General features: G+C 40.2%; 2 protein-coding genes and 1 pseudogene across 5 annotated transcripts in view; all 3 read right to left on the bottom strand.

The window, feature by feature from the left end:
• LOC125887009 (E3 ubiquitin-protein ligase TRIM21-like) overlaps positions 1 to 14,184 on the bottom strand; it is a 403,613-nt gene that overhangs the window by 363,755 nt on the left and 25,674 nt on the right. For 2 of the 3 annotated variants that reach the window (XM_049573461.1, XM_049573466.1), the window contains exon 1: positions 6,202 to 6,277. The exons of the other annotated variant lie outside the window; for it this stretch is intronic. The gene's annotated coding sequence lies outside the window, so the exon portion shown is untranslated. Of the gene's footprint in view, positions 1 to 6,201; positions 6,278 to 14,184 lie in introns of those variants that run through there. 3 annotated transcript variants of the gene reach the window in all.
• LOC125887010 (E3 ubiquitin-protein ligase TRIM21-like) overlaps positions 1 to 14,184 on the bottom strand; it is a 400,559-nt gene that overhangs the window by 379,590 nt on the left and 6,785 nt on the right. The window contains exon 1 of one of the 2 annotated variants that reach the window (XM_049573471.1): positions 6,202 to 6,273. The exons of the other annotated variant lie outside the window; for it this stretch is intronic. The gene's annotated coding sequence lies outside the window, so the exon portion shown is untranslated. Of the gene's footprint in view, positions 1 to 6,201; positions 6,274 to 14,184 lie in introns of those variants that run through there. 2 annotated transcript variants of the gene reach the window in all.
• On the bottom strand, positions 7,994 to 10,145 carry LOC125887011 (E3 ubiquitin-protein ligase TRIM21-like; annotated as a pseudogene).

Genomic DNA, 14,184 nt, shown 5'->3' with positions numbered 1-14,184 from the left:
TCTATACAATCAGCACAGTTTCAAGATTAGAGTCACCAATTCAGTATCTCACCAAATGTCTCTCTTTCTGTTCCTGAGATATGAAGTTGAATAATGTCCAGAAAACTGCAGAACGTTATGATGTCACAGTGAAGTTGACCTTTGACCTTTAAGATATAAAACATTATTTTATCCTTTCAGACATTTGTGTGAAATTTTGTCATAATTTGCATGTGAATGAATATGTCACGTTCACCAGAATGGGCGGGACGGACAACTTACAGACAGCACAGAACATAATGCCTCCGTCCACGGCTGTCACCAGCACAGAGGCATCAAAATGACATTAATCGTCAACCTGAATCTAATTATTAAGACATTAGCAAACGTTAACCTGCACACATTCATCAGAAACACAGAGGAGATATAATAAGACACAAAAACATGAGAGAGAGAGATGGAAAGTAACTAAGTACATTTATTACAGTACTGTACTAAGGTACTATTTTGAGGTACTTTAGTTGAGTATTTCCATTTTCTGCTACTTTATACTTCTGCTTTGGTAAAAACATCTCAGAGAGACACATTCTACTTATTCCTCCACTACATTAATTTAATATCATTAATGACTTATTTGATTACTTTTGATTTCTTTTTACTCGATTACATGCCACTCAGCAACAGTTACTGTACTAGATGTTTATCAGATAGTGCTGTCGCAAAATTTAAGGAAATGATTACTCCGTCGTTAAATTCAATACCAAGTCCTTCAGTAACAGAGGTTTCCCGTACCGACTTTAACCTCTCCTAAATTGATCATCTTGTCGATAGCGCCGTAGGCTCGCTGCAAACAACACTCGACTCTGTAGCTCCTCTTAAAAAGAAGTTAACGAAGCAAAGAAAGTTCGCTCCTTGGTATAACTCTCAAACCCGTAAGTTAAAACAAATATCGCAAAAATTTGAAAGGAATTGGTGATTAACCAAACTGGAAGAATCTCGTTTAATCTGGACAGACAGTCTCAAAACGTATAAGAGGGGCCTCCGCAATGCCAGAGCAAACTATTACTCAGCATTAATAGAAGAAAACAAAAATAACCCCAGGTTTCTGTTCAGCACTGTAGCCAGGCTGACTGAGAGTCAAAGCTCTATTGAGCCTTGTATTCCCTTAGCCCTTAGCAGTAATGATTTTATGAGCTTTTTTAATGACAAAATTCTAACTATTAGAGGCAAAATTCATGACCTCCTGTCCTCAGATAGTACCTATCTAACCTCAAACACAGCTGTAAAATCTAATATATATTTAGATTGCTTCTCCCCAATTTCTCTTCAAGAATTGACCTCAGTGATTTCTTCATCTAAATCATCAACGTGTCTCTTAGACCCCATCCCAACTAGGCTACTTAAGGAGGTCTTTCCTTTAGTTAACACTCATATATTAGATATGATCAATATATCCTTATTAACAGGCTATGTACCACAGTCTTTTAAGGTAGCTGTAATTAAACCTCTACTAAAAAAGCCCACCCTGGATCCAGAGGTGTTAGCCAACTATAGACCAATATCTAATCTTCCCTTTATGTCAAAGATCCTTGAGAAAGTAGTTGCAGACCAGCTGTGTGATTTTCTCCATGATAATAATTTATTTGAGGAATTTCAGTCAGGATTTAGAGTGCATCATAGCACTGAGACAGCACTAGTTAAAATTACAAATGACCTTCTGATTGCTTCAGACAAAGGACTCGTCTCTGTACTTGTTTTATTAGATCTTAGTGTGGCGTTTGACACAATTGACCATCAAATTCTGCTACAGAGACTGGAACACTTAATTGGCCTAAAAGGTTCTGCACTGAGCTGGTTTAAATCTTATTTATCTGATCGTTTTCAGTTTGTTCACGTTAATAATGAATCATCCCTACGTACTAAAGTTTGTTTTGGAGTTCCGCAAGGTTCTGTGCTCGGACCAATCCTGTTTACTCTATATATGCTTCCTTTAGGTAACATCATCAGAAATCACTCCATAAATTTCCATTGTTATGCGGATGATACTCAGTTGTATTTATCGATGAAGCCAGAAGAAAGTAATCAATTAACTAAACTCCATAACTGCCTTAAAGACATAAAAACCTGGATGAGCACCAATTTCCTGATGTTAAATTCAGACAAAACTGAAGTTATTGTTCTTGGCCCCAAACAACTCAGAGACTCTTTATCTGATGACATAGTTTCTCTAGATGTCTGATCTCTCTCTCTCTCTCTCTCTCTCTCTCTCTCTCTCTCTCTCTCTCTGTCTCATTGTGTCATGCGGATTACTGTTAATTTATTATGCTGATCTGTTCTGTACGACATCTATTGCACGTCTGTCCTGGACGGAGGGAATCCTGGAAGAGGGATCCCTCCTCAGTTGCTCTTCCTGAGGTTTCTACCGTTTTTTTCCCCGTTGAAGGGTTTTTTGGGGAGTTTTTCCTGATCAGCTGTGAGGGTCTTAAGGACAGAGGAATGTCGTATGCTGTAAAGCCCTGTGAGGCAAACTGTGATTTGTGATATTGGGCTTCATAAATAAAATTGAATTGAAAAATTGAATTGAATTGATTTTACAGATTCAGATTAAGAATAAAAATTATAATCAACAAATAAATCCTGATGTATTATTATCAGTTAAGATATTATTGACCCCGGGGGGGGGGATTTACAAACCAGTGTGTAAAGTCATTAAAATTAGCTCCACTGTTAACAGCTTCATCATTAAAGTGATGAACACATTAATGCATCAGTAATTATAATCCTGTAATATAGTATATTTTTCTGAAACTGGACGTTCTGGGTAATGAGTCATTTTACTTTTGGTACTTTTAGTTTGATGCTCATACTTTTATTATTAATATTTTTATTGCAAATCAAATAGTGACTGCAGGACTTTTACTGTAACAAAGTATTTCTACACTGTGGTATTACTACTTTTACTTCAGTAACAGATGTGAGTACTTCTTCCACCGCTGGTTCATATTGATGTAAACTCACGCTTAAACCTTGTTGCAGCCTGAAGTGATTTTAATCCATGGTCACGTTCAAGTTTCATGAACACAAACCAAAACTCTTCATCCACTGTTTATTTGTGTTTCAGTCATCAGATATTGTCTTCATTAATAACAGCCTAATTGCTCCATTCTTCTTCATAGTAATAATGTTTCACTTATATATCGGCCTTTATTTAATTCATGTTTATTGCTCCCACCACAACGTTGCATGTGTCTCCTGTAAATCCCATCTGCACTATGTTTACACCTGGTCTGCACACCTGCCTGGGATGCTGTCAGTGACACAGGAAGGTTGGAAGAGATAACTCAACTCAACTTTATTTAGACAGGACCTTTCACACAAACATGCAGCCAAAAATGCTTCACATGGAAAACTGGAAGGACACAGACACAAGACAAAAAAATACGAAAAAAGCAAACGAACCAAAACACAACAAACTAACAAAAAAGAGAATTAAAACTCCATAGAATAAAAAGAGAGTGAATAGATAAATAAAATAGAATAAAAATGAACAGGAGGGGGGCGGCACAGTGGTGTGGTGGTTCGCCTCGCCTCACAGCAAGAGGGTTGCTGGTTCGATCCCGGGTGTGGGAGCCCCTCCGTGTGGAGCTTGCATGTTCTCCCCGTGTCAGCGTGGGTCCTCTCCGGGCACCCCGGCTTCCTCCCACAGTCCAGAGACATGCAGATTGGGGACTAGGTTAATTGATAACTCTAAATTGTCCGTAGGTGTGAATGTGAGCGTGAATGGTTGTTTGTCTCTGTGTGTCAGCCCTGCGATAGTCTGGTGACCTGTCCAGGGTGTACCAGGGATGTCCAGGGATAGGCTCCAGCCCCCCCGCGACCCCCAAGAGGATGAAGCAGTTAGAAGATGAATGAATGAATGAATGAATGAACAGGAGGGATATGTGAAGGTAAAAACCAATGGTTAAAAAAAAAATCTAAAATTTAGACTGTAATGTTACTTCACATTAAAAGCCAGAATAAAAAGATAATTCTTCAATTTACATTTAAAAATACCAAGAGAGCTTGACATTCTGATATCCAGAGGTAACGAATTCCAGAGTTTAGGGGCGCAAAAACAGAAAGTGCTCTCACCAGTACTTTTATGGGACACACGAGGAACATTTAAAAGTAAAGCAGTGGAGGACCTCAGTGATGTGGCTGGAACATAAAATGATAGAAAAGCTCTGACATATGGAGGGACGAGGTCATTTAAAGCTTTATAAACAAGTAAAACAACTTCAAAATCAATTTGAAAAGATACAGGAAGCCAGTGTAGTGACTTCAGCAGCGGGGTCATGTGATCCGTTTTCCTTGTTTTGGTCAACACTCCGGCTGCAGTGTTCTGGACTAGCTATAGTTTTTTAATTGACTTTTTGGGTAGTGAGGTGAAAAGGAAGTTGCAGTAGTTTAAACAACTGGTAATAAAAGTGTGAATGAGTGTTTTGGGATCTTTCTGGGTTCAAAAAGGTCTGACCTTAGCAATATTTGAAATAAAAGGGTGTTTTGATGACCCTGTTAAAATGATAATTAGAATTTAAATCAGAGTCTAAAACCACTCCCAGGTCAGTTTTATTGTGCTTGCTAAGGTCATCAAACATTGAGTGCAGTTTTTTTTTTTTATCTTGCTGCTTTTGGTACAGTGAAATGAATCTCAGGTTTTTCTTCATTCAGCTTTAAAATGTATTTTACCATCCATTCATTAATATCAGTGAGACAGGCCATGAGAGCATCAAGTGCATTACGGGCATTTGGTGTGACAGAGATGTATAATTGTGTATCATCAGCATAAAAATTGTAATTAATGTGGATTGGCTAATAATCTTTCCAAGTGGAAGCATATATAATGAAAACAAAATGGGTTCAAAAATGCCTCCTTGAAGAAGACCACATGTTATGAGTCTGTGATACATGAGCACCCAGGGTGACCAAAAACTGAAACCCTTTTTAAGTCGTCTATTGATATACTGTGGTCAACTGCATCAAATGCTGCACTTAAGACAAACAGGAGAACAACATCCATATTGTTTTCATCCACAAAAATTCAGAGATAATGTGCAACCTTGAGTAGGGCTGTCTCTGTGCTGTGGTTTATGAGACAACCAGTCTGAACCCTTTCGAAAACTCCACTTTTGGTAAGATGAACTAGTCGCTGATTAAAAATAATTCTGTCTAAAAATTTTGCTAAGAAAAGGTAGATTTGAAATCAGCCTGTAATTCTTTAAATCTGAGTAATCTAGATTGGATTTTTTGAGAAGTGGTTTTACCACTGGGAACTGCCCATTGGTTTGACATCCCATTGTTCTGACCATATTAAACTCATTGTTCCAAAGTCTGTTCTGAAATCATCATGATGCCCTGTGGTTAAGGTCTGGTTAGGTTTAGGCACAAAAACCACTTGGTTAGGGTCAGGAAAAGATCATGGTGTGGGTTAAAATGAAAAAGAAAGTCACACATAAGCCTGTGAGCCTGTTCAAGCAAGCCGAGCTGTATATACAAACACGTGAGCCGTTCAGCACCGCGGACAGTCGGATTAATGGGATGTCGAACCAATGGGCTGTCGAACCAATGACATGGACCCTTACCACTGAGGTCTTGAACACTGTGGAAAATATGCCTGAATTAAATACGGAGTTTATTATATGTGTGTTTGTTGGGGTAGGCTTTGTAAACAGGATTTACACAGCAGATAACATCAATATGAGTAACACCACATTCATCTGAAATCTGATAAATATGCTGTTTGTGCAGGTCTGCATAGTATATGAATATGAAGGATAACTGCATTTCCTCAGGGCTTATTTGGGCTGACATTAATTGGTCGCCATGGTAACAAGAAACCATTTATTTGTACCAGCATATGAAAACATGGGGAAACCAGTGTGACTGGTCTGCAGTGGGGAGTGTTAGCTCGTGTTGTTTCACAGATAAAAACAGAGTTCACTGTTAAAGTCCACCTGAAAACTTTAGTTATTCAAGTAAAAGTTTCAAAAATAATCAAACTATGTTAAACTAACTCTCCATTACTGTCACATCAAACATCAAATAATAGAACAATACTGCTACACTGCTGCTTATATTGTTATTAGAGTGGAAATATTTGAAAGCAGGCCAAACATTTTTCATATGAACCTTTGAAACCTCTGTAGGACAGTGAACTCACCAGTGTTTGTTGCTGAGAAAAACCTGCTGGATTCAGTTGAATGTTTCTTTAGAGAGAAACAGAGAGACTCGTCTCCACTGCAGCTCTGCTGTCACTCACACACACTTTCACTTTGATTTCAGGACTTTAAAGCTCTCCTCTTTCACTGTTGCTCCACCTCTCAGTGGGCCGTCACCAAGAGGGAGAGGTGGAGGAAGTATTCAGATCCTTTACTGAAGTCAAAGTACTAATACCACACTGTGACAATACTCCAGTACAGGTAAAAATCCTCTCTTCAAATCCTTCCCTCAGTAAAAGTTTGATCAGGAACATTTATTATAAGTATTTTAAGTAAGGAGAAGTATGTAGCATGAAAACAAAAAGTACAGACAGGCGATTTGTAATTTTAGGGGAAAGAACACCAGAATTCCGAAATTCAGTGGAAGATATAAAGGGCTAGATAGAAACCAGAGGATCTGTGATGATAATCGTGTGGGAGATGAGTATTATATTTTGTTGGAATGTCTGAATGAAACAAATTTGTCAACTCTGTGTTTTGTTTTGAAGAATGTCCTTCCTCTGTTTAAGTAACATTGATTGTACTTTAGCCATGGTGTGTGCCGGAGTTTTGTTATTGTACGTAATGTTTGTACTCCATACCATGTGATATAAATGGAATGAAATGAATGTGTACCTAATGACAGTACTCGAGTAAATGTACTTAGTTTGATTCCACCACTGAAAAATACTTAATTACAAACAACATTCCTGCATTTAAAATGTCACTGCAGTAAAAGTACACAAGTATCAGAAACAAAATGTACTTAGAGTATGAACAGTAAAAGTACACACAATGCAGAGTGAATACTGTCAGTGTTATTGTATTACTGCATCATTTTAATGAATTCATTTGTAAGCAGTACTTTAATGTTGCTGTTGGTCATGGTGGAGCTAATTTTAACTACTTCATATACTTTTAGTAGTTTAATCTGTGACAATGGATCATATTTTATAAACTGATTGCACTTTGCAAAGGTAAAAACTGAAATGCTGAAAACATCTTATTTTGAAAAGCTCTTATTGACAAATAAAGTGTGCATGACCACACCGTTATCTATATACAATGAACAGACAACGATGGATCATATTTTATAAACGGATCATGTTTTATTTGTAAAATGTTTATTAGGAAAAAAATACAATCCAATACTTTAGTTTTAAATGTGGTGAAGTAGAAGTATAAAGTAGCACAGCACTGAAATATTCACAGGCAGTTTTTTCACACACTTGTATTTTACATAAGTACAGTACTTGAGTTAATGTAAAGAAAAAAATGCATCCAGTGGAAACTTTGTTTGTTTCCATTTGTTGAGTTTTTGTTGACTTTGTTGAAGCTGTACAAACAGTCTGCAGAGAGGTGGACAAAATAAAATGAAAATAACACAACAGACTGTTGAGACTAAACTGTTTCTTCTTCTCTGGTGTGTAAAACCACTGCAGCTCAATGTTTTAGCATCAGATTCTGTTGATGTTTAAAGTTCATGTCAATTATTTTTGTACCAAAATGAATCAAGAGCTAATCCTTAATTTACCCCTGAAAACACACCACACAGAGATCTCTTAATTTCTTCCTTAATTTGAAATCTTACAACCTAAAATCATTAAAACATCTTATTTTGAAAAGCTCTTAACAAATAAAGTGTGCATGACAACACTTCTTATCTATATACAATTATCAGACAATATAAAGTTCTGAATTTGGCACAGAGACATTTAAGAAATGTACAAATGCTTCTTATTTCTGAGCACATTTGTTTTTGATGATTCAACAGTCTTGAAGGCAGGTAATGAAGCCATTAGAATAAATCAGACTATACATGAGATGGAGTGGGAGGGACGAACAGTAGCTGCTGTAAAGATGACACTTCCTGTCTTCTTTTGTTTCAATGAGAAGTAGCCCAACTCCTGTAAGGGACTATAACTTTGACAAATAAAGAGAATATTAAATAAAGACTACACATGAGATAATATCAGCAGTGTGATTAAATCTTTGTGTTGTAGTAGTAAGTAGCAACGTGACACATCAAATAAAAACATTTACAGAAACAAAAGAGAAAAACCACATTAATCAGAATCTAAAAAATCAACAATGTATTCACAGTACATCACCAATAATATCCATTTATTACATTAAATGAGAGTGAATCTTTCTGTAGAAAATCAGATGCTTGTTCTACTTTGTGTGGCTGATGCTATTAGTTTTAGTTAAAATGGAGTATCTCTATACAAACTGCTCCTACGTGCTTGATTGACAGGAGAGATGATCAGAGGGGCAGAGTTTTTACCACCATATTTAGGACAGGGACTGAAGAATGGGTAGAGTTTCTCAGTGAAGGAGCAGCCAGTAAAGGAGTAGATAAGAGCTGCAGCATCAACATCATAAAAGGAGACCAGACCCTCCTCATAATCCACAAACACCCCCACCTTCTCAGGCCGAGACTTCAGAGAGAGACTGACTGAAGGGCCAGCAAATGCTTTGTACTTATTTTCATTCCTCAAACATATCGTCCAGTAACCATTCTGAGGTCTCAGTGTGATCTGTCCCTTCCTGTTGATCGACTCTCTGGCCACTCCTAAATCCCACCCAGTCTTCCCTTTAACCTGAACCTCATAATAAAATCTTCCTGAAGAGAAACTCTGCTTTGCTAAGACATCAACACAAGTATCAAATCTCTCTGGATTGTTTGGGAGATTCTTCTTTACATCACCATGTTTAACTTGTTTTCCGTCATCAGACAGGATGAGATAGGGCTGTGCTGTATCAGGATCGAGTGTCACATCCACTGCAGACTGCTGGACCCTCTTCAGCTCGACCTCAAACAGCTTCTTCATCTGTTTACTGAGCGTCTCCTCCAGCTGACTCACAGCTCTCCTCACAGTCCCCTCATATGAAGGTGGACGGACGCTGACCTCTGTCCAGTCCTTGGTGGGTGGAGCAGTGTTCAGGGACATGAAGCTTTGGAGGAGGTGGAGGTGGTCTTCAGAGCGTGAGAGCTGCTCCACCTCAGTGCTCCTCTTCTTCAGCTCAGAGATTTCCTGTTCCAGCTCTTTGATGAAGCCTTCAGCCTGTTTCTCTGTCTTTCTGCTTCTCTTTGATGGTGTCCATGAGCTCGGCCTGGCTTCTCTCAACAGACTCCTTCAGAGCGGTGAAGACCTGAACACCATCTGCTATCTCTCTGTCTGCATCTTCCTCACTGAGCTCCACTGAGTGTTTGATCTCCTCAATCTTCAGTCGTCTCTTCTGGATCATCTGCTGAATTTCAGCCTCTGTCTTCCCCAGCTCGGCCTTCTTTCCTTCATATCCTTCTTTCAGAGGAACAACATCATGTGTCTTGTGGTCTAAAACAGTGCAGAGCATGCAGACACACATCTGGTCGGTCTTACAGAACAGCTCCAGCAGTTTATCGTGCTTCGTACACATCCTGCCTTCCAGGTTCTCCACAGGGTCGATCAGCTGATGTCTTTTCAGGCGTGAACTTGTCAGATGAGGCTCCAGGTGAGTCTCACAGTAGGAGGCTAGACACACCAGGCAGGACTTCAGGGCCTTCATTTTGGTTCCAGTGCAGACGTCACAGGGAACTTCTCCTGGTTTGGAAACTTGTTGCTCTGAGCTGCTGCTGCTGCTGGCTTTCTGTCGAGCTGACTGTCTGAACTGAGCAGCCATCTCAGAGATGAAAGTGTTGACCTGCAGCTCAGGTCTGGTGCTGAAAACCTCTTTACAGTTTGGACACTGATAGGGGACGTTAATATTCCAGTGTTCAGTGATGCAGGTTTTACAGAAGTTGTGTCCACATGGTGTGGTGACTGGATCAGTGAACACATCCAGACAGATGGAGCACAGAAAGTGATCTTCAGACAGCCGACAGCTGGCAGCAGACATATCGACACTCTGAGGACACAAAGTGAGAAACATCCAAACTGTGATTACATATTGTTTTTTATTTGTTTGACATAATCAAACTATGATCAATGTAATATAAGGATCCTGAATTCTGTTGTTATCCAGAACTCTGATATCCAGAGGTAACAAATTCCACAGCTTAGGGGCGTGAAAACAGAAAGCGCTCTCACCAGTACTTTTATGGGACACATGAGGAACATTTAAAAGTAAAGCAGTGGAGGACCTCATTGATCTGGCTGGAACATAAAATGATAGAAAATCTCTGACAAATGGAGGGACAAGGTCATTTAAAGCTTTATGAACAAGTATATCAACTTTAAAGTCAATTCTAAAAGACACAGGAAGCCAGTGTGGTGACTGCGAGTCATGTGATCCATTTATCTTGTTTTATTCAACACTCTGGCTGCAGCGTTCTGGACCAACCGAGGTTTTCTTATTGACTTTTTGGGAAGTGCCGTGAAAAGGGAGTTGCAGTAGTTTAAACGGCTGGTAATAGAAGTGTGAATGAGGTTTCGGGATCTTTCTGGGTTAAAAAAGGTCTGACCTTGGCAATATTGCAAAGATGAAAAAAGGGTGTTTTGATGACCCTGTTAAAATGAGAATCAAAATTAAAACCAGAGCCTAAAACTACTCCCAGTTTAGTGATACAAGTTTTGATACACATGCAAGTTCCACCAAACATTAAGTGCAGTTTATCTCTCGCTGCTTTTGGTCCAATTAAAAGAATCACTTTTTCTTTATTCAGCTTCAAAAAGTTTTTACCCATTGATGTCAGTGAGACAGGCCATGAGAGCATCAAGTGCATTAGGGGCATTTGGTGTGACAGAGATGTATAATTGTGTATCATCAGCATAAATTGTAATTAATGTGGTGATGGCTCATAATGGTTCCAAGTGAACCATGAGTCTGTGATACATGAGCACCCAGGCTGACAAAAAAATCTCTGTGCTGTGGTTTATGCGCTAACCAGTCTGAACCCTCTCTGAAACACCACTGTTGGTAAGATGAACTAGAAGTGGCTTTAAAACAATTTTCACTAGCAAGGACCACACCACAACAAAATGCAGTTTCAAAGATTTAATGAAAATATGATTGTCAGAGAAATGTTTATGAATGGGGGAGTGCAGATTTGCAGATGAGTGAACGGGATGGAGATGACGTCATCAGAGGGTCGGACTGGGTGAGGTGTAGATGTGGGCGGAGAGACTCAGTGTGGGGGTTCCATCTCGTGTCCTGGTGCGCCCGTGCTGTTTAGGAAGCCCCCAAAAGAGTCTGGTTAAGTGAGACTTAGTCTGTTGTGTGCTAGACAGAGATCATTGAGGTTATTGTGGATGTAGGTTTGATGTGCTTGTGAAGACCGGCAGCCGAGGACCTGGATGACTTGGTCTGAAATTCCTGATCTGGCAGCTGAGGAGGGAGCGCCGATACGGAGCGAATGGCAAGAGTAATGATCTGATGAAATTTCCGAGAGCCGAAGGATATTATGGAAGTGTTTCTGGAACCAGAAACGGGTGGCCATCCTCCCTGTTTCGGTGGGGAAGAGGGGATCTTGTGGTGAGACGCGGGCGGAATACCAGGTGTGGATGTATCTGGTCAGTGGCTCATGTGAGCCGAGAAAGGAGTTGAGGCAAAAGATGTACAGTGGTGGAAAAAAGTTTTCGGACACCCCATGCATTTGTGAAATACTGCATTAAGAATCACTCTTAGGTCTTCAAGTGCAATTTCTTTTAGTACAGTCACAGCCAAAATACTAAATAAATCCTAAAAAAAGCCATTAAAAACTTAAAATTGATTGGTTCCATAAAAATACATAAGAAATTTTGAGTATTGGGTCATTTTGGTACCAGTGATGAAGGTCATTCTTTTTATTAAAAGACACAATTTTTGTTGCCAAGCTTCATGTCTATATAAAGCCAGCACATTTGAAAGTTCTTCAGACACAAAAATGGCTAAAACAAGGAACCTAACGCAGGAAACACGCCTGAAGATAAAGATTCTCAGCCAGGAAGGCTACAGCTGCTGCCAGATAGCCAGGAAGTGCAGATGCAGTCCTTCAGCAGTTGGCAGTTGGATACATCTCCACTGCAGAAATGCAGAACCAACAGCTTGGAAGACAAACCAAGATCTGGGCAAGGGTTTCTTCAGCAAGAAATGACCGCATCCTGATCCGCATGTGCAGGCAAACCGCCGAATGACATTACAGGAGCTTCAGCAGCAGTGGTCAAACCAAACTGGTGTCCAGTGTTCCACCCACACTGTGACGTGGCCGACTTTTAGATCATGGCTTAAGGTCCCTACAAGGCTATCAAAAGCCCTGATCAATGAGAGACAGAGGTTATAAGCGCCGTTGGGCCCAGGCACACAAGAACTGGACAGCCAGGAACTGGAAGATTTGTGGTCAGATGAGTCCAGTTTCCAGCTTTATCTTCCTCCTACTAATGTGAGTGGAAGAGAAGGCCAGGCGAAGCATTATCTCCAGCATGTACAGTACCTACTGTCAAGCATGGTGGACGCAGTATCATGGTTTGGGGATGCATGAGTGCTGCTGGTGTTGGTCATCTCACTGTCTGTGATGGCACATTGAACCCAACCCACATGCTCCCTTCTGCGCGTGCACTGTTCCGTCGAGGTAAAAACTGGATGTTTCAACAAGATAATGCCCCTTGCCACACATCCAAGGCCAGTAGAACTTGGCTGCAGGAGCACAGTATCCAGGTCTTAGAGTGGCCAGCTCAATCCCTGGATATGAACCCCATTGAAAATCTGTGGTGGATTATCAAAAGGTCTGTTTCAAAGCATAAACCAAAGAATTTAGAAGAATTAAAAGCAGTAATTCAAGAAGAATGGGACAAGATTACCCCTCAACAGTGTGAAAGGCTCGTGGGGAACATGCCAGCCAGGATTAGAGCTCTACTACTGTTATTTGTTGACTTTGATAGAACTGACATATTGAAACTGTCAAGAATTTAGTTTTGTTAGTTTTTCTTGTAAACAATAAACAAAAAAATATAATTTATATTTGTTTGTATCTGTCTAATGCAGCCACACCTTTTGAAACACAAAAAAGATTTTTCCACAAATATTTCATGGTAATATTTGAGATTGTGTAAAATTTTAAGGGTGTCTGAAAACTTTTTTCCACCACTGTAGATGGGAAAGGATGCTCCTAACTGATCAGTTTTACTCCTGCGGAGTGTGAATATGAGCGAGTCAGAAGTGTGAGTGGTGATGTTGGATAGACTGGGATGACGGGAAGGATCATAGACAGATGAGGTTGGAGTGAATTCAGAGCACCTCCGAAATCCGAAGAAAGCGAGTAGAAACATTGATTCCAGTGTTAAGTCGACTGTGGGAGAAATGTAACCAGAGCGCAGAGTGCATATGCCGTGGCGGAGCAGATTGGAGGTGAGAGGAAGGCGTCTGGCTGTTGGCGCCGGTTCGTGCTTTCGTAAGCCTTTGATTAACATGGTGACGTGAGAGTACGAGATTGACTGACAAGGGAGGCCGGAGGATAATTTATGGAATAAATTGATACCAGCCAGATATGTTTGAATGCTGGAGGCCCGGATCTTTGTTACAGTATGACAGTGTGTGATGAAGTTGCACGTGGACATGGCGTCCAGAGAGGGAAATGGTAGATGATAAGTGGTGTGGTAATTCTTGAAAGAATTCCCGCCGGTGAGGTAATTGGATAGCGTGCTTGATGCTAAACTGTTTAGGATGGCTTCTTGGGAGGTGCGAGTGAGATTTGCCAGATGAAGATTTAATTGAATATGGTCGCTGAAAACTGTGGGATTGGTGTGGGATGGACATCCGAGTCTGGAGCCAAGCACCTGAATTTCTGGAAAATGAAGTGGGAAGGTGAGTCAGCGATGGCGTTGTGGTGACCGGGAATGTGAGACGCACGGAGGATGAATTGATGCTGAGCGGAGATGAGAGTGAGTCTGCGGGTGAATGGCATGATGGCTGGTGAACGGGACCGGCCTTTATTGATGATATCTACTACTGCTGTGTTGTCAGAGTGAATAGTGATGCATTTTTATTTATTTATTTTTTTTTGATCATT

Source organism: Epinephelus fuscoguttatus, linkage group LG4 (assembly GCF_011397635.1).
Source record: "Epinephelus fuscoguttatus linkage group LG4, E.fuscoguttatus.final_Chr_v1".
In the NCBI taxonomy this organism is placed as follows: domain Eukaryota; kingdom Metazoa; phylum Chordata; class Actinopteri; order Perciformes; family Serranidae; genus Epinephelus; species Epinephelus fuscoguttatus.
The sequence above is the reverse complement of the archived record's forward strand: the minus strand, read 5'-3'. Positions and strand labels throughout refer to the sequence as shown.